Source organism: Aegilops tauschii, chromosome 5, assembly GCF_002575655.3.
Source record: "Aegilops tauschii subsp. strangulata cultivar AL8/78 chromosome 5, Aet v6.0, whole genome shotgun sequence".
NCBI lineage: Eukaryota > Viridiplantae > Streptophyta > Magnoliopsida > Poales > Poaceae > Aegilops > Aegilops tauschii.
In genome coordinates, this window is record NC_053039.3 from 199,228,313 (window position 1) to 199,247,493 (window position 19,181).

Here is a 19,181-nt window from a genome sequence, read left to right on the forward strand (position 1 = left end):
ATGAGACTAATGAACGAAGTTTTACGTGCTTTTATTGGACGATTTGTGCTAGTCTATTTTGATGATATACTGATTTATAGCAAATCTTTGGAAGAACATTTGGAACATTTACGTGCTGTTTTTATTGCTCTACGTGATGCACGTTTGTTTGGTAACCTTGGGAAGTGCACCTTTTGCACCGACCGAGTATCTTTTCTTGGCTATGTTGTTACTCCACAGGGAGTTGAAATTGATAAAGCCAAGATTGAAGCTATTGAGAGTTGGCCGCAGCCCAAAACGGTCACACAAGTGAGGAGTTTCCTTGGCCTCGCTGGTTTCTATAGGCGTTTTGTGAGAGATTTCAGCACCATTGCTGCACCTCTCAACGAGCTTACAAAGAAGGATGTGCCTTTTGTTTGGGGTACCGCACAGGAAGAAGCCTTCACGGTATTGAAAGATAAGTTGACACATGCTCCTTTACTCCAACTTCCTGATTTTAATAAGACTTTTGAGCTTGAATGTGATGCTAGTGGAATTGGATTAGGAGGTGTGTTATTACAAGATGGTAAACCTGTTGCATACTTTTCTGAAAAATTGAGTGGGCCTAGTCTGAATTATTCTACTTATGATAAAGAACTATATGCTCTTGTTCGGACTTTAGAAACATGGCAACATTATTTATGGCCCAAAGAATTTGTTATACATTCTGATCATGAATCTTTGAAACATATTAAAAGTCAAGCTAAACTGAATCGCAGACATGCTAAATTGGTTGAATTCGTTGAAACTTTCCCTTATGTCATTAAACACAAGAAGGGTAAAGAAAATGTTATTGTTGATGCATTGTCTCGTCGCTATACTATGCTGTCACAACTTGACTTCAAAATATTTGGTTTGGAGACCATCAAAGATCAATATGTGCATGATGTTGATTTTAAAGATGTTTTGCAGAATTGTAAAGAAGGAAGAACCTGGAACAAGTTTGCCGTTAATGATGGATTTGTGTTCCGTGCTAACAAGCTATGCATTCCAGCTAGCTCTCTTCGTCTTTTGTTGTTGCAGGAGGTGCATGGAGGAGGATTAATGGGACACTTTGGCATGAAGAAGACGGAGGACGTACTTGCTACACATTTCTTTTGGCCAAAGATGAGACGGGATGTTGAGCGTTTTGTTGCTCGCTGCACTACATGTCAAAAAGCTAAGTCACGACTCAATCCTCATGGTTTATATATGGCTTTGCCTGTACCTAGTGTTCCTTGGGAGGATATATCTATGGACTTTGTTTTAGGTTTACCTCGAACAAAGATGGGGAGGGATAGCATATTTGTTGTCGTGGATAGATTCTCAAAAATGGCACACTTTATACCATGTCATAAAAGCGATGATGCTGTTAATGTTGCTGATTTGTTCTTCCGTGAAATTATTCGTTTGCATGGTGTGCCAAATACTATTGTTTCAGATCGTGATACTAAATTTCTTAGCCACTTTTGGAGATGTTTATGGGCTAAGTTGGGGACTAAACTGCTTTTTAGTACTACTTGTCACCCCAAACTGATGGACAAACTGAAGTAGTCAATAGAACATTGTCTACTATGCTTAGGGCTGTTTTGAAGAATAATAAGAAAATGTGGGAAGAATGCTTGCCTCATATTGAGTTTGCTTATAATCGTTCATTGCATTCTACTACTAAGATGTGCCCTTTTGAAATTGTGTATGGTTTCCTACCTCGTGCACCTATTGATTTGTTGCCTCTTCCATCTTCCTAGAAGGTTAATTTTGATGCTAAACAACGTGCTGAATTGATCTTAAAAATGCATGAGTTAACTAAGGAAAACATTGAGCGTATGAATGCTAAATATAAACTTGCTGGAGATAAGGGTAGAAAACATGTTGTGTTTGCACCTGGAGATCTTGTTTGGTTACATTTGCGTAAGGATAGATTTCCTGATTTGCGCAAATCAAAGCTAATGCCACGTGCTGATGGTCCTTTCAAGGTGTTAGAGAAAATAAATGATAATGCATATAAACTTGAGCTGCCTGCAGATTTGGGGTTAGTCCCACTTTTAACATTGCAGATTTGAAGCCTTATTTGGGTGAGGGAGATGAGCTTCCGTCGAGGACGACTTCATTTCAAGAAGGGGAGGATGATGAGGACATCAATACCATTGTTACACCCACAGCCCCTGCTGCTATACATACTGGACCAATTACTAGAGCTCGCGCACGCCAATTAAATTACCAGGTACTTTCGTTTCTTGGTAATGATTCTAATGTTCATGAGAATATGATGCTGCCTAAATTGGATACATTTGTTTTGCTTACAAATGAAGGGCCTAGCTTTGAGAAGGATGAACATTGGAGCAAGAACAAGCATGGAGATGGTGGCATGCGCATGGGGAACAAGAACGGAGTTACAAGTGATGATTTCAGGACGTTGAAGCCACCATAATGCGTGCATGAAGCCTTGGACGAAATATACAAGATGCTACTTCATAACTTTCGTCCAGAGGCTATTCTAGGTGCTGCGTCACCTTATTATTGGGCCAGGCCCATGTAATTTCGAAATACTTGAGTATATGCTGTTTTTAGAGTCCGTATGTGTGGGGAAACAAGAGATAGGGTTGGTTTCGGACCCCTCCCCCAAGGGCCACGAAATTCCCCCCTCTTCCTCCATATATACAGCCCTTAGGGCGTCGTTTAGACTTTGGGTTTTGTTTAGATTAAAAGTTCGCCATAGCTGCAACTTCGCGTACTTCATTTGTGTTCAACGACCAGACAAAGGCGTCACAGAACCCCACCTTGATCAATAAAGCTTTCATCTTATATTCGCAATATCCAGATTGCAATCTCAGTTTCTTGCTTGTTCTTCATTTGCTCGCAGGAAACAGACCCTCGTGGTCAGGTTGATCGTGCTCCGGCGTGGTCAATAACCTCTCGGAGTTGGTTTAGCGATTGCTAAGGCGCGACGTCATCGCACGTTCGTAGTTGGATCGTCAAAGTCGACTTCCACCAAACCGATATCCATCATCTCATCGAAAGACGGGACACCTTTGCCTCTATCAGGCCCCTTTCTCCTGCATGCCCTACCTCTTGGTGTTCTGCACCACCACCACGCCGTGGCCGATTTTGTTGCTTCACTGTCGGGCATGAGTTGCCTTGTTGCTGCCCACCACACGCCCTTTTGTCTTGATTCGTTTTGGATCGGCCAGTACGAGACGCCAAGTACCGCACCGGACGCCAAGTACCTCTATGAACGACACTGGATGTAAACGAACGTGTACAACTTCCATCCCGTGCATGTCTCCAAGTACCACGACATCGACGACCTTTCAAGTTGGACTACCGTCGCAGTGTACCACTACTTCCTCTACTTCCATTACGACCCGCGAGTACCACTACTTCCCTCGACGAACCCGATCCACTCCGAAAAGGCACGCTTCGAAGTTATAACCCCGAGACGACGCCCGTGAACCGAATGCATGTGTTGTGTGAGATGCACCCTATGTTTGCACCGTGTCCGAATTGTTCTTTGCACGTTCGCCGTAAGCCTTGCCATCGACATGTGGGACAGCCGGTATCCGGGATCACTCCTGATAGAGGCAAAGGTGTCCCGTCTTTCGATGAGATGATGGATATCGCTTTGGTGGAAGTCGACTTTGACGATCCGACTACGAACGTGCGATGACGTCGTGCCTTAGCAATCGCTAAACCAACTCCGAGAGGTTATTGACCACGCCGGAGCACGATCAACCTGACCACGAGGGTCTGTTTCCTGCGAGCAAACGAAGAACAAGCAAGAAACTGAGATTGCAATCTGGATATTGCGAATATAAGATGAAAGCTTTATTGATCAAGGTGGGGTTCTGTGACGCCTTTGTCTGGTCGTTGAACACAAACGAAGTACGCGAAGTTGCAGCTATGGCGAACTTTTAATCTAAACAAAACCCAAAGTCTAAACGGTGCCCTAAGGGCTGTATATATGGAGGAAGAGGGGGGAATTTCGTGGCCCTTGGGGAAGGGGTCCGAAACCAACCCTATCTCTTGTTTCCTCACACACACGGACTCTAAAAACAGCCTATACTTATGTATTTCGAAATTACATGGGCCTGGCCCAATAATAAGGTGACGCAGCACCTAGAATAGCCTCTGGACGAAATTTATGAAGTGGCATCTTGTATATTTCGTCCAAGGCTTCATTCACTCCTTATGGTGGCTTCAAAGTCCTGAAATCATCACTGGTAACTCCGTTCTTGTTCCCCTTGCGCATGCCATCAACTCCATGCTTCTTCTTGCTCCAATGTTCATCCTTCTCCAAGCCAGACCCTTCATTTGTAAGCAAAACAAAAGTATCCAATTTAGGCAGCATCGTATTCTCATGAACATTAGAATCATTATCAAGAAAGGAAAGTACCTGGTAATTTAATTGGCATGCGCGAGCTCTAGTAATTGGTCCATTATATGTAACAGTAGGGGTTGTGGCTGTAACAATGGTATTGATGTCCTCATCAACTCCCCATCACTCTTGCACGTTTCGCGCACCCCCACTTGTTCCTTTGCACCAGCATCTCAATCGAGTTGCCGGAACCGGGATGTTGCGTGGCACCATTTTCATTTCGCCGCCGTGGCACCCTTTTTCCTTTCGCCATGGCGACAAATGCCTCGTATCATGCTCATGTCAAGATTTTCATAAAATGGCATACAACTTGCATATGTCATCCGCATCATGATAACAACATTTAAATGTTTAAAATTGTTGTCTGTTTTAAAATTTGCTAAATATGCATATGGGGATTTTCCGGATTTGTTGTTTATTATATCCATCCCCATTTAAATTGCTTAGATAGTGTTGTTTATTATGCTTCAACCCTTGCCATGTTTAGTAACATTTAATATTGTTGGGTACATAAACGGGAGAGAACTAAATAAATGAATGTGGTGCTTTGTCAATATGCAACTCGTTGCATATTGAGCTGCACTTAATTTGTAGTATTGTTTGTTGCACTTTGCCACACCATGCCTTATTAAACCGGACATGCATCATACTTGGTTGTGCATATTGCCATGATCATGCTTGTTGGTTTACCATGTTGTTTGCTTTTTCCGGTGTTGCTTCTCCTTGATAGTTCCGGTTACGTTGCGATTGTGAGGATTCGTTCGACTACGCCCGTTTGTCTTCTTCATGAACTCGTTCTTCTTCTTTGCGGGATTTCAGCCAAGATGACCATTACCCTCGCTATCACTTCTATCTTTGCTTGCTAGTTGTTCGCTCTATCGCTATGTTGCGCTACCTACCACATGTTTATCATGCCTCCCATATTGCCATTTCAAGCCTCTAACCCACCTTTCCTAGCAGACCGTTGTTTGGCTAAGTTACCGCTTTGCTCAGCCCCTCTTATAACGTTGTTAGTTGCAGGTGAAGTTGAAGATTGCTCCATGTTGGAACATGATGATCTTGGGATATCACAATATCTCTTATTTAATTAATGCATCTATATACTTGGTAAAGCGTGGAAGGCTCGGCCTTATGCCTGGTGTTTTGTTCCACTCCTGCCGCCCTAGTTTCCGTCATACCGGTGTTATGTTCCTTGATTTTGCGTTCCTTACGCGGTTGGGGTTATGGGACCCCCTTGACGATTCGCTTTGAATAAAACTCCTCCAGCAAGGCCCAACCTTGGTTTTACATTTGCCTCACCTAAGCCTTTTTCCCTTGGGTTTCCGGAGCCCGAGGGTCATCTTATTTTACCCCCCCGGGCCAGTGCTCCTCTGAGTGTTGGTCCAAACTAGAGCACCGTGTGGGACCGTCCCTTGGCAACTTGGGTTATGTTGGTACTTGTACGCTTAGCTTATCCGATGTGCCCTGAGAACGAGATATGTGCAGCTCCTATCGGGATTTGTCGGCACAATCGGGTGGTCTTGCTGGTCTTGTTTTACCATTGTCGAAATGTCTGGTAACCGGGATTCCGAGACTGATCGGGTCTTTCCGGGAGAAGGAATATCCTTCGCTGATCGTGAGAGCTTGTGATGGGCTAACTTGGGACACCCCTGCAGGGTATAAACTTTCGAAAGCCGTGCCCGTGGTTATGTGGAAAATGGGAATTTGTTAATGTCCGGTTGTAGAGAACTTGACACTTGACTTAATTAAAATGCATCAACTGCGTGTGTAGCCATGATGGTCTCTTTTCGGCAGAGTCCGGGAAGTGAACATGGTTTGGGATATGTATGAACGTAAGTAGTTTCAGGATCACTTCTAGCTTCTCGACCGTTGCGTTGCTTCTCTTCTCGCTCTTATTTGCGTATGTTAGCCACCATAACTGATTAGTGCTTGCTGCAACTCCACCTCATTACCCCATCCTATTCATAAGCTTAAATAGTCTTGATCTCGCGGGTGTGAGATTGCTGAGTCCTCGTGACTCACGGATACTTCCAAATAGTTGCAGGTGTCGATGATACCAGTGCAGGTGATGCAACCGAGCTCAAGTGGGAGTTCGACGAGGACCTTGGCTGTTACTATGTTTCGTTTTCCTGATGATTAGTAGTGGTGCCCAGTTGGGACGATCGGGGATCTAGCATTTGGGGTTATCTTCTTTTCATTTGGATTTGACCGTAGTCGGCCTATGTGTGTACTTGGATAATGCATGACTTATTTAAGTATTCCGTGAAGTGGCGATTGTAAGCCAACTCTTTATCCCATTCTTGTTCATTACATGGGATTGTGTGAAGATGACCCTTCTTGCGACAAAACCACAATGCGGTTATGCCTCTAAGTCATGCCTTGACACGTGGGAGATATAGCCGCATCGTGGGCGTTACAAGTTGGTAATTAGAGCCATCCCCGACTTAGGAGCCCCCTGCTTGATCGAATCGCTGACGTTGTTGAGTCTAGAACAAAACTGTTTTTAGTCTTAGGATTATATATATCAGAGAGTAGACCTAAGTCCCTTCGTCGCTCTGTTGAGGCCTCCTGACGTAGATGTTTTGACTTTCCTCTCCTCAAATTTCACTAAAAAAAATTTAGGATCACGCGGGTATCTTGGGATCGTTCCGATATTCTTGTGATGAGAACATTGTTCTTGGTGCCTCCTGACATTTAGGGGTTGTGGCAGTGTCCCGGCGAGTTGAGCTCCGAGGTGTTGTCGTCACAATTTTATCGTTGCAGTTCTGGAATACCTGAGTTTCGCCGACATCGAAAATCTCTTTTATGCAGTTGTTGGTGAGATAACCTCAACGTCACCCAGTACTGGGGCGTGATTTCGGGAGTATTGCCATAGTAACGGATGCTTTTCGAAGGTTGAGGTACACGATTTCTGGAGTTTTCTTGGTTATGTGTTGACGGATGGATACAACTAGATGTAGGGATTGTTAGTTTGGGTGAGATATATTGCTTCCCCTGTATCCCCAACACCAGATTGCATAACCAGAAAGTTTCGGGAGTTAATAGGTGGGAATTCAAGTAGTTACCAAGGATATCTTTTTGACAGATGCATGATATGAGATTGGGGTTCGACGTCTAGTGGTCCACCTATCCACGGTTGGTTTTACAGTGGTCTCATTGTGTCTTAAAGAGTCCTTGGGTATGCTGACTCGGGGACGCTTTGTATGTCATGTGCACTGCCTTGTACATGATGGTGCTGTAGGATCGAGCCCGTGTGGGCCCCACCACGAAAACTTCAGACGAAATCTCTACCATATGTTTGTTCCGGCTTATTCTACAAGTGATGAGGACATCAATACCATTGTTACACCCACAGCCCCTGCTGCTATACATACTGGACCAATTACTAGAGCTCGCGCACGCCAATTAAATTACCAGGTACTTTCGTTTCTTGGTAATGATTCTAATGTTCATGAGAATATGATGCTGCCTAAATTGGATACATTTGTTTTGCTTACAAATGAAGGGCCTAGCTTTGAGAAGGATGAACATTGGAGCAAGAACAAGCATGGAGATGATGGCATGCGCATGGGGGACAAGAACGGAGTTACAACTGATGATTTCAGGACATTGAAGCCACCATAATGCGTGCATGAAGCCTTGGACGAAATATACAAGATGCTACTTCATAACTTTCGTCCAGAGGCTATTCTAGGTGCTGCGTCACCTTATTATTGGGCCAGGCCCATGTAATTTCGAAATACTTGAGTATAGGCTATTTTTAGAGTCCGTATGTGTGGGGAAACAAGAGATAGGGTTGGTTTCGGACCCCTTCCCCAAGGGCCACGAAATTCCCCCCTCTTCCTCCTTATATACAGCCCTTAGGGCGTCGTTTAGACTTTGGGTTTTGTTTAGATTAAAACTTCACCATAGCTGCAACTTCGCGTACTTCGTTTGTGTTCAACGACCAGACAAAGGCGTCACAGAACCCCACCTTGATCAATAAAGCTTTCATCTTATATTCGCAATATCCAGATTGCAATCTCAGTTTCTTGCTTGTTCTTCGTTTGCTCGCAGGAAACAGACCCTCGTGGTCAGGTTGATCGTGCTCCGGCGTGGTCAATAACTTCTCGGAGTTGGTTTAGCGATTGCTTAGGCGCGACGTCATCGCACGTTCATAGTCAGATCGTCAAAGTCAACTTCCACCAAAGCGATATCCATCATCTCATCGAAAGATGGGACACCTTTGCCTCTATCAAGTGGTATCAGATTTCCAGGTTGCTTGGTGAGATTTTACAGTTTTTCGTAGTTTAGATCGAGTCTGGTCTTCATACCTACAGTCCACGAAAAAGCCACAAAAAAAATTTAGGGTTAGTTCATCATATCGAACCAATCTGAGCCTTTGCATAATCTTGTTAGGGTTTTTGCTTTGTTGAATTTGCGGTTGCATCGTCGTGTCCAGTTGCTGGTCTTAAAGTCTAGTCTTTTAGAGTTTCGAGTTCTGGTCATAAGTTGTCACGTCACCGCCGCACCATCATCATCGCCTTGCCATCTACCACCATTGCTTATCTGCCACCACTCTGAATCCGTATCCATATACCACCACCAATCCGTATCCATATACCACCACCGATCCGTATCCATATACCACCACCGCTACCATATACCACCACCGCTGCCATATCCTACCACCATATATCCACCACCAATCTGAGTTCTTTTCATATTCGGTTTGTTTTAGAAATCCATCTATTTTCCGTTTCGTGTTTCCTTGCCTGAGTAGGTCTCGAAAAAAAAAGAGTCTGGAGACCCCGGGCAGTTTTTAGGCCAAAATTTCGGCGACCAAAAATACTTTTCCCTATCCTATTTTTAGGTCCCGGGGAGTGTTTTGAGACACTCGCCATCATAGTGATTTTTTGTCGCACTTTTTCGTCGTCGCTGCCCTGATTTCCGAAAAAATAGTCAATTTTTTTTGTGCCTATCCTGTCAGTTTGACCTGGGAAGAGTTTTGAGACACTCGCCATTATAGTGATTTTTCGCAAAAAAAAGGAGCGCGAAAAAAAAGAGCAAAAAAAAATTTCCAGAGGGTGCTTTTCCCTTGTTTACGTGCAGGCCGTGATTTTGTTAGTGTTCTAGGATCGCGTCTCTAGCACGGTCTAGCCTAGCACCAGCACAGTACCGTCGTTGAGCGTTTATTCAACTTTGCATCTCTGAATTGATTATTGCTGACCATTTTTGCTACCATATTATAAGCCTTCCCAGCTCCACATACATCTACATCGTGCGTTTGACTCTCCCTGGTAATCGCTCTATACAAGCTTTGAGAGTTTTGACTACAACGGTTGCCGATCACCACCTGCTGCTGGGTAAGAACTGGTAAGAATTTGAGATTCGCTTGAAGGATTTGTGACACACCACCATCACCACCACTTCCTAGTAGTCTGTAGAATCATATTCTTTTGTGTTTCTATTGCTGCTAACCATGGCAGGATCACAAGCCGATGAGACTGATTGGGAGAAAATGACGAACAAGGTGTTGCATGATAAATTTCAGCAAATGATGAGTGGCCAGGTGGGAGATGTGCTAAACAGATTTGGAGAGGCTATGGAGAAGATAGATGCCGTGGAGAAGTCGTTCGAGACAAAGCTGGATAACAAGTTTACTGAATTACTCAAGCGTCTTCCCCAACCACCACCGGCTGCATATGGCGCACCTCTACAACAACAACAACCACATCTCCAACGCCGCCTTCCAAATCAAGTGGGACGAGCACAGCACGTTCCAATTGAGACTGGTCAAAATTCGGGTGCCGCTGCACCTACTGTTGATGCTTCTTTGGCTCCTGCTACTGCGGCGGCTGAGGAGGATGACGATTATGCGGGCGATTATGAGGATGAGGTTGATCAAAATCAGAACTACGTGCAGCCACCAGCACCACCACCAGCAGGTCGACCTCAGGTATATATTCGCAACGGTAGGCCGGCACCACCACCTCAGGTACGAGATCATGACCATCTCCCTAAACTGATAGAGGCAAAGGTGTCCCGTCTTTCGATGAGATGATGAATATCGCTTTGATGGAAGTCGACTTTGACGATCCGACTACGAACGTGCGAGGACGTCGCGCCTTAGCAATCGCTAAACCAACTCCGAGAGGTTATCGACCACGCCGGAGCACGATCAACCTGACCACGAGGGTCTGTTTCCTGCGAGCAAACGAAGAACAGGCAAGAAACTGAGATTGCAATCTGGATATTGCGAATATAAGATGAAAGCTTTATTGATCAAGGTGGGGTTCTGTGACGCCTTTGTCTGGTCGCTGAACACAAACGAAGTACGCGAAGTTGCAGCTATGGCGAACTTTTAATCTAAACAAAACCCAAAGTCTAAACGACGCCCTAAGGGCTGTATATATGGAGGAAGAGGGGGGGGGGATTTCGTGGCCCTTGAGGAAGGGGTCCGAAACCAACCCTATCTCTTGTTTCCCCACACATACGGACTCTAAAAACAGCCTATACTTATGTATTTCGAAATTACATGGGCCTGGCCCAATAATAAGGTGACGCAGCACCTAGAATAGCCTCTGGACGAAAGTTATGAAGTAGCATCTTGTATATTTCGTCCAAGGCTTCATGCACGCATTATGGTGGCTTCAACGTCCTGAAATCATCACTTGTAACTCCGTTCTTGTTCCCCATGCGCATGCCATCATCTCCATGCTTGTTCTTGCTCCAATGTTCATCCTTCTCAAAGCTAGGCCCTTCATTTGTAAGCAAAACAAATGTATCCAATTTAGGCAGCATCATATTCTCATGAACATTAGAATCATTAGCAAGAAACGAAAGTACCTGGTAATTTAATTGGCGTGCGCGAGCTCTAGTAATTGGTCCAGTATGTATAGCAGCAGGGCCTGTGGGTGTAATAATTGTATTGATGTCCTCATCATCCTCCCCTTCTTGAAATGAAGTCGTCCTCGACGGAAGCTCATCTTCCTCACCCAAATAAGGCTTCAAATCTGCAATATTAAAAGTGGGACTAACCCCAAAATCTGCAGGCAGCTCAAGTTTATATGCATTATCATTTATTTTCTCTAACACCTTAAAAGGACCATCAGCACGTGGCATTAGCTTTGATTTGCGCAAATAAGGAAATCTATCCTTACGCAAATGTAACCAAACAAGATCTCCAGGTGCAAACACAACATGTTTTCTACCCTTATCTCCAGCAAGTTTATATTTAGCATTCATACGCTCAATGTTTTCCTTAGTTAACTCATGCATTTTTAAGATCAATTCAGCACGTTGTTTAGCATCAAAATTAACCTTCTCCGAAGATGGAAGAGGCAACAAATCAATAGGTGCACGAGGTAGGAAACCATACACAATTTCAAAAGGGCACATCTTAGTAGTAGAATGCAATGAACGATTATAAGCAAACTCAATATGAGGCAAGCAGTCTTCCCACATTTTCTTATTATTCTTCAAAACAGCCCTAAGCATAGTTGACAATGTTCTATTGACTACTTCAGTTTGTCCATCAGTTTGGGGGTGACAAGTAGTACTAAAAAGCAGTTTAGTCCCCAACTTAGCCCATAAACATCTCCAAAAGTGGCTAAGAAATTTAGTATCACGATCTGAAACAATAGTATTTGGTACACCATGCAAGCGAATAATTTCACGAAAGAACAAATCAGCAACATTAACAGCATCATCGCTTTTATGACATGGTATAAAGTGCGCCATTTTCGAGAATCTATCCACGACAACAAATATGCTATCCCTCCCCTTCTTTGTTCGAGGTAAACCTAAAACAAAGTCCATAGATATATCCTCCCAAGGAACACTAGGTACAGGCAAAGGCATATATAAACCATGAGGATTGAGTCGTGACTTAGCTTTTTGACATGTAGTGCAGCGAGCAACAAAACGCTCAACATCCCGTCTCATCTTTGGCCAAAAGAAATGTGTAGCAAGTACGTCCTCCGTCTTCTTCACGCCAAAGTGTCCCATTAATCCTCCTCCATGCGCCTCCTGCAACAACAAAAGACGAAGAGAGCTAGCTGGAATGCATAGCTTGTTAGCACGGAACACAAATCCATCATTAACGACAAACTTGTTCCAGGTTCTTCCTTCTTTACAATTCTGCAATACATCTTTAAAATCAGCATCATGCACATATTGATCTTTGATGGTCTCCAAACCAAATATTTTGAAGTCAAGTTGTGAAAGCATAGTATAGCGACGAGACAATGCATCAGCAATAACATTTTCTTTACCCTTCTTGTGTTTAATGACATAAGGGAAAGTTTCAATGAATTCAACCCATTTAGCATGTCTACGATTCAGTTTAGCTTGACTTTTAATATGTTTCAAAGATTCATGATCAGAATGTATAACAAATTCTTTGGGCCATAAATAATGTTGCCATGTTTCTAAAGTCCGAACAAGAGCATATAGTTCTTTATCATAAGTAGAATAATTCAGACTAGGCCCACTCAATTTTTCAGAAAAGTATGCAACAGGTTTGCCATCTTGTAATAACACACCTCCTAATCCAATGCCACTAGCATCACATTCAAGCTCAAAAGTCTTATTAAAATCAGGAAGTTGGAGTAAAGGAGCATGTGTCAACTTATCTTTCAATACCGTGAAGGCTTCTTCCTGTGCGGTACCCCAAACAAAAGGCACATCCTTCTTTGTAAGCTCGTTGAGAGGTGCAGCAATGGTGCTAATATCTCTCACAAAACGCCTATAGAAACCAGCGAGTCCAAGAAAACTCCGCACTTGTGTGACCGTTTTGGGCTGCGGCCAACTCTCAATAGCTTCAATCTTGGCTTTATCAACTTCAATTCCCTGTGGAGTAACAACATAGCCAAGAAAAGATACTCGGTCGGTGCAAAAGGTGCACTTCCCAAGGTTACCAAACAAACGTGCATCACGTAGAGCAATAAAAACAGCACGTAAATGTTCCAAATGTTCTTCCAAAGATTTGCTATAAATCAGTATATCATCAAAATAGACCACCACAAATCGTCCAATGAAAGCACGTAAAACTTCGTTCATTAGTCTCATGAAAGTACTAGGTGCATTAGTTAACCCAAAAGGCATGACTAACCACTCATATAAACCAAACTTAGTTTTAAATGCAGTTTTCCATTCATCTCCCAATTTCATACGAATTTGATGGTATCCACTACGCAAATCAACTTTGGAGAATATTGTAGAGCCACTCAATTCATCAAGCATATCATCGAGCCTAGGAATAGGATGACGATAACGAATAGTAATATTATTAATGCCTCTACAATCAACACACATACGCGACGTACCATCCTTTTTAGGCACGAGTATAATAGGAACAGCACAAGGACTAAGAGATTGGCGTATATAACCTTTGTCGAGCAGCTCCTGTACTTGACGCATAATCTCCTTCGTCTCCTCTGGATTGGTACGGTATGGTGCACGGTTGGGTAGCGATGCACCGGGAATTAAGTCAATTTGATGCTCAATCCCTCGAATAGGTGGTAATCCCGGTGGCACGTCTTGTGGGAAGACGTCAGCGAACTCCTGCAAAATGTGAGTGACAGCAGGGGGCAAAGAGGAAGGCACGTCCTCGAATGAAAATAATGCCTCTTTGCACACAAAAGCATAGCAAACAGATTTGCTGAAATCTAGTTCATCAATATCAGATTTTGTGGCAAGTAAACATGCACTTTTCAATTTAATTTCAGAAACAACACTAGATGGTTTATTATTAGGTTTCATTTGTTGCTCAAATTCCTTTGCCACAATCTGATTTTCACTCTTATTTTTCTCCTGTTTTGCTTTATTAGCTCTATTAATGTCATCTTTCAAAATGGAATCAGGAGTCATAGGAAGCAAAGTAATATTTTTATCCTTATGAACAAGAGTATACTGATTGTTTCTACCATGGTGTACAGAATTTTTATCAAATTGCCATGGTCTACCTAGTAATAAGGAACATGCTTGCATGGGTACCACATCACAATCAACATAATCAGCATATGGAGAGATACTAAAATGCACACGAACAGTACGTGTTACCTTAACCTTGCCGCTGTTGTTGAACCATTGGATGTAGTAAGGATGTGGATGTGGTCTTGTGGTGAGAGATAGCTTCTCCACCATCTCCATGCTAGCCAAGTTGTTACAGCTCCCTCCATCTATGATGACGCGAACAGAACGTTCCTTCACAACTCCCTTTGTATGGAACAAATTATGCCTCTGATTTTGCTCTGCTTGTGTGACCTGCACACTCAAAACACGTTGAGCAACTAAACATTCATACCTGTCAGCGTCTTCAGGAGCCATGTATTGCGTCTCATTTTCAGAATCATCTCCACCATGTTCTTCACGTGTAATAAGAGCCAAAGTCTCCTCATCATAGTCACTAGCGGACTCATACCCACCATCCTCAGTAGCAATCATGACACGCTGAGATTTGCATTCTCTCGCAAAATGTCCTCTTCCCTTACAACGACGACAAATAATATCACTTGTGTGCCCTGTCGATGCCATGGAAGAAGAAGAGCTCTGCACAGGCCCGGCAGGTGTGCTCTTGGCAGAGAGTGGTGGTTGTGCCTGCTTTCTTGTATCACGGCTGGAGGTGGCACCTGAGGGAGGTGATGGTGAAGTGGAAGTAGAAGATGCACGCGGTGTCCATGATGAAGGTCGACCTGCAGAACAGTTAGTTCGCGCCAATGGTTGTCGATCCTGCACTTCACGTTCAGCTTTACAAGCAAGATGGAATAAACGAGTGATATTATTATAATCCTTATACTCTAGAATGGTCTGAATCTCTTTATTTAATCCACCCATAAAACGTGCAAGCATAGCTTCATTCTCCTCAACAATACCACATCTAATCATGCCAGTTTGTAATTCCTGATAATATTCTTCTACAGAATTTTTTCCTTGTCTTAAACGCTGCAATTTTTGAAGTAATTCACGTTGATAATATGGTGGAACCCAACGAGTACGCATAGCAGTTTTCAAAGCAGCCCAAGTAGCTGGAACAGGATATAATCTACAATGTTCAGACCACCAAACACATGCAAAGCTAGTGAAAGCACAAACAGCAGCAGGAACACGTCTCTCCTCAGGATATTGTAAACATGTAAATCGTTGTTCAGTTTCTAACTCCCAAGTAAGATATATATCAGGAACATATCTACCCTCAAATGGTGGAATATTCAATTTCAGTTTAGGGAGATGGTCATGATCTCGTACCTGAGGTGGTGGTGCCGGCCTACCGTTGCGAATATATACCTGAGGTCGACCTGCTGGTGGTGGTGCTGGTGGCTGCACGTAGTTCTGATTTTGATCAACCTCATCCTCATAATCGCCCGCATAATCGTCATCCTCCTCAGCCGCCGCAGGAGCAGGAGCCAAAGAAGCATCAACAGTAGGGACAGCAGCACCCGAATTTTGACCAATCTCAATTGGAACGCGCTGTGCCCGTCCCACTTGATTTGGAAGGCGGCGTTGGAGATGTGGTTGTTGTAGAGGTGCGACATGTGCAGCCGGTGGTGGTTGGGGAAGACGCTTTAGTAATTCAGTAAACTTGTTATCCAGCTTTGTCTCAAACGACTTCTCCACGGCATCTATCTTCTCCATAGCCTCTTCAAATCTGTTTAGCACATCTCCCACCTGGCCACTCATCATTTGCTGAAATTTATCATGCAACTCCTTGTTCGTCATGTTCGCCCAATCAGTCTCATCGGCTTGTGAACCTGCCATGGTTAGCAGCAATAGAAACACAAAAGAATATGATCCTGCAGACTACTAGAAGTGGTGGGATGGTGGTGTGTCACAAAACCTTCAAGCGAATCTCAAATTCTTACCAGTTCTTACCCAGCAGCAGGTGGTGATCGGCAACCGTTGTAGTCAAAAACTCTCAAAGCTTGGATATAGCGATTACCAGGGAGAGTCAAACGCACGATGTAGACTTATGTGGAGCTGGGAAGGCTTATAATATGGTAGCAAAATGGTAAGCAATAATCAATTCAGAGATGCAAAGTTGAATAAACGCTCAACGACGGTACTGTGCTGGTCCTAGGCTAGACCGTGCTAGAGACGCGAGCCTAGAACACTAACAAAATCACGGCGCTGCACGTAAACAAGGGAAAAGCACACTCAGGAATTTTTTTTTTTCGCTCTTTTTTTTTTTTGCGCTTTTTTTTTTTGCGCTCCTCTTTTTTTTTTTTTTTTTTTTTTTTGCGAAAAATCACTATAATGGCGAGTGTCTCAAAACTCTTCCCAGGTCAAACTGACAGGATGGGCACAAAATTTTTTGACTATTTTTTTTTCGGAAATCAGGGCAGCGACGACGAAAAAGTGCGACAAAAAATCACTATGATGGCGAGTGTCTCAAAACACTACCCGGGGCCTAAAAATAGGATAGGGAAAAAAATATTTTTGGTTGCCGAAATTTTGGCCTAAAATATTTTTTTTTTTTTCCGAGACCTACTCAGGCAAGGAAACACGAAACGGAAAATATATGGATCTCTAAAACAAACCGACTATGAAAAGAACTCGGATTGGTGGTGGATATATGGCGGTAGTATATGGCAGCGGTGGTGGTATATGGATACGGATTCAAAGCGGTGGCGGATAAGCAATGGTGGTAGATGGCAAGGCGATGATGATGGTGCGGCGGCGGCGTGACAACTTATGACCAGAACTCGAAACTCTAAAAGACTAGACTCTAAGACCAGCAACTTGACACGACGATGCAACCGCAAATTCAACAAAGCAAAAACCCTAAAAAGATTATGCAAAGGCTCAGATTGGTTCGGATATGATGAACTAACCCTAATTTTTTTTTGTGGCTTTTTCGTGGACTGTAGGTATGAAGACCAGACTCGATCTAAACTACGAAAAACTGTAAAATCTCACCGAGCAACCTGGAAATCTGATACCACTTGATAGAGGCAAAGGTGTCCCGTCTTTCGATGAGATGATGAATATCGCTTTGATGGAAGTCGACTTTGACGATCCGACTACGAACGTGCGAGGACGTCGCGCCTTAGCAATCGCTAAACCAACTCCGAGAGGTTATCGACCACGCCGGAGCACGATCAACCTGACCACGAGGGTCTGTTTCCTGCGAGCAAACGAAGAACAGGCAAGAAACTGAGATTGCAATCTGGATATTGCGAATATAAGATGAAAGCTTTATTGATCAAGGTGGGGTTCTGTGACGCCTTTGTCTGGTCGCTGAACACAAACGAAGTACGCGAAGTTGCAGCTATGGCGAACTTTTAATCTAAACAAAACCCAAAGTCTAAACGACGCCCTAAGGGCTGTATATATGGAGGAAGAGGGGGGGGGGAATTTCGTGGCCCTTGAGGAAGGGGTCCGAAACCAACCCTATCTCTTGTTTCCCCACACATACGGACTCTAAAAACAGCCTATACTTATGTATTTCGAAATTACATGGGCCTGGCCCAATAATAAGGTGACGCAGCACCTAGAATAGCCTCTGGACGAAAGTTATGAAGTAGCATCTTGTATATTTCGTCCAAGGCTTCATGCACGCATTATGGTGGCTTCAACGTCCTGAAATCATCACTTGTAACTCCGTTCTTGTTCCCCATGCGCATGCCATCATCTCCATGCTTGTTCTTGCTCCAATGTTCATCCTTCTCAAAGCTAGGCCCTTCATTTGTAAGCAAAACAAATGTATCCAATTTAGGCAGCATCATATTCTCATGAACATTAGAATCATTAGCAAGAAACGAAAGTACCTGGTAATTTAATTGGCGTGCGCGAGCTCTAGTAATTGGTCCAGTATGTATAGCAGCAGGGCCTGTGGGTGTAATAATTGTATTGATGTCCTCATCATAAACTGAAATTGAATATTCCACCATTTGAGGGTAGATATGTTCCTGATATATATCTTACTTGGGAGTTAGAAACTGAACAACGATTTACATGTTTACAATATCCTGAGGAGAGATGTGTTCTTGCTGCTGTTTGTGCTTTCACTAGCTTTGCATGTGTTTGGTGGTCTGAACATTGTAGATTATATCCTGTTCCAGCTACTTAGGCTGCTTTGAAAACTGCTATGCGTACTCGTTGGGTTCCACCATATTATCAACGTGAATTACTTCAAAAATTGCAGCGCTGAAGACAAGGAAAAAAATCTATAGAAGAATATTATCAGGAATTACAAACTGGCATGATTAGATGTGGTATTGTTGAGGAGAATGAAGCTATGCTTGCACGTTTTATGGGTGGATTAAATAAAGAGATTCAGACCATTCTAGAGTATAAGGATTATAGTAATATCACTCGTTTATTCCATCTTGCTTGTAAAGCTGAACGTGAAGTGCAGGATCGACAGGCATTGGCGCGAACTAACTTTTCTGCAGGTCGACCTTCATCATGGACACCACGTGCATCCTCTACTTCCACTTCACCATCACCTCCATCAGGTGCCACCTCCAGCCGTGATACAAGAAAGCGGGCACAACCACCACTCTCTGCCAAGAGCACACCTGCCGGGCCTGCGCAGAGCTCTTCTTCTTCCATGGCGTCAACAAGGCACACAAGTGATATTATTTGTCGTCGTTGTAAGGGAAGAGGACATTATGCGAGAGAATGCAAATCTCAGCGTGTGATGATTGCTACTCAGGATGGTGGGTATGAGTCCGCTAGTGACTATGATAAGGAGACTTTGGCTCTTATTACACGTGAAGAACATGGTGGAGATGATTCTGAAAATGAGACGCAATACATGGCTCCTGAAGACGCTGACAGGTATGAATGTTTAGTTGCTCAACGTGTTTTGAGTGTGCAGGTCACA